The 2,500-nt window shown below is 36.6% G+C and overlaps 1 protein-coding gene across 11 annotated transcripts in view; it reads left to right on the top strand.

The window, feature by feature from the left end:
- LOC121856398 (band 7 protein AGAP004871-like) overlaps positions 1 to 2,500 on the top strand; it is an 84,119-nt gene that overhangs the window by 8,076 nt on the left and 73,543 nt on the right. The window lies entirely within an intron of this gene.

Raw genomic sequence — 2,500 nt, 5'->3', positions numbered from 1 at the left:
GAATTAATTACCCTCTTTAACCTCTAATTACTCAACTAATTCCAGGTATTAGAGTATTATACGTCACATTTGTTATCCTGGCGTAATTTAATCAACAAATTCATCGTTGAGTTGTGTAAAGTAAATATTTATATGACCCCTCCCTCCCCCACACCCCTGAGAGCAGTTACCAGATATCACGTTACAAAGAAACCTAAATCACAAAGGTAATTTGCAACACACCTGCACATTAACGCAATCACAGTGATCCACCTGTAGCCTATGTAACTATCCAATCACATAAAAGATTAGCACCAGATTAGGATTCACAGAGAGATAAAGAGAGAGAGAATATTGGCTCAGAGAAGTGAGGGATAAGGGTAAGGGTTAAGGGATAAGGGTAAGGGATAAGGGTAAGGGTAAGGGAGACTTATAGCGAGAGTGGGAAGGTGGAAACAACAAGAAGGTGATTAAGTTAGTGTGACGTCATACAGGTAAGTTCTGTTTCCCTTGTAGCTGTCACCCCCTCTTCCCTGTCCCCCCCCCCATGCCTGTATGTCCCCCCCCCCCACCCCCCTCCCTCAAGCTTCTAGTCTACAGTAGCTATGGCTTCCTGTATATGTATAAGGCGTACACTAGGTATACATAGACGATATACACAAGGTTATGTATATATACAGGTACAGCTGATTATAAAAGGTATAGTACATATTCTCATGACTGACTAAATCCATGTACACATGATAGTATATAAACATGTACGTATACACTAGGTTACATGTACACGTACGCACATGCTCTGAACACACACACTCACTCACTCACACTCACTCACTCACTCACTCACTCACACACTCACACACACACACACACACACACACACACACACACACGCTAACGCACTAATTGTCATAGAATATCAAGTAGTATTGACAAAACTGATCGAAAATCGTATTAATTATAATACCATTTTCGACCATACATGCATGCCTAGATATGTAATTATATGTATATGTATATAAATCAATAGACCTATGTTTATAGATATATATTTATACATGTGACTACCTACATATATATTACAGGTGTTTATATATTTAATAGTGTAAAACCTAACCTAACCAAACCTAACCTAACCAAACCTAACCTTACCTATATGCTTATTAATTATGCTTACAGGTAAAAATTAATTAATAATCACCTTTGTTCCTTCTCCTTACCTCAGGCTTGCATGTCTGAGAATGTCTTACAATCTACTGAGATTTAAGGTATTCAGTTTTAAGATTAAACCTATGTCTCTTTAATTAAACCCGAGACTCAAGTAACTTACCTGTGTATGTCTGGCCCAAAGGTTTAATTAGTGCGTCTCAGGTGTTTATTGATGACGTGTTTTTTTTTTTTAGTTTTTTCTCGTTATTCAGGTTCCCATTTCTCATAAGTTAGTAAGTTAATTGTTTCTTAGGCTCTTGGCTGGTTAACTTACGATAAATTTAAGAATAATGTTTAAAAATGGCACCAGAATTGCACTGAGACTCTACCTTAACTAGATACGTTCACTTAGCACCAGTTAGGAGATGAAATTAACACTGAGACTCTACCTTAACTAGATACGTTCACTTAGCACACCAGTTAGGAGATGAAATTAACATTGAAGTTTAACCCCTTGAGTACGACGACATAACCCCTTGAGTACGATTATTTAACCCCTTGATTACTATGATTTAACCCTTGATTATGATGATTCAACTCAAGTACGATGATTTAACCCCTTGAGTACGATGACATAACCCAGTGAGAATACGACTTGAGTACGATTATTAAACCCCTTGAGTACAAACCCTTATCACCCCCACGGGATAGTGCATTGTACTCGAGTTAAGCTACCCTAACAGACTAATTGGAAGGGATTAACACATAGCAATTACTGAACAATAACATTCCTAGCACTTGTTGGGGGCCAAGGGGGTCATTTGCATACAGGACAGTTGTTGTATAATTGTTTATCTTGAGGTGATGATTAAGTCTTTTGTTATATTGAATTAAAAGAGTTAGTCTACGTGTTAACTCTCTCTCTCTCTCTCTCTCTCTGTCAACAAACAACAGTATTTACCAAGTAACTTATTATTCCCCGCACCAAAAAATAGTGTTAATAAATCCCGCTCCTCAATTAGTTGCATTCAGACATATTGGATTGAACGTTGTTTGTTTATTTGACAGATTAATTATATTAGATACATTAAATGGCTGGGTTTTGTGTGTGTGTGTGTGTGTGTGTGTGTGTGTGTGTGTGTGTGTTGTGTGTGTGTGTGTGTGTGTGTGTGTGTGTGTGTGTGTGTGTGTGTGTTTATTGAATGAGTGTATTTATTTTGTTTTGTCTATATGTATGAATGTGTGTGTATGTATGTATGTATGTATGTATGTATGTATGTATGTATGTATGTATGTATGTATGTATGTATGTATGTATGTATGTATGTATGTATGTATGTATGTATGTATAGAAGAAATATAAATTATAATA

This window comes from Homarus americanus, unplaced genomic scaffold (genome assembly GCF_018991925.1).
Source record: "Homarus americanus isolate GMGI-L3 unplaced genomic scaffold, GMGI_Hamer_2.0 scaffold48220, whole genome shotgun sequence".
NCBI classification, from domain to species: Eukaryota; Metazoa; Arthropoda; class Malacostraca; order Decapoda; family Nephropidae; genus Homarus; species Homarus americanus.
The sequence above is the reverse complement of the archived record's forward strand: the minus strand, read 5'-3'. Positions and strand labels throughout refer to the sequence as shown.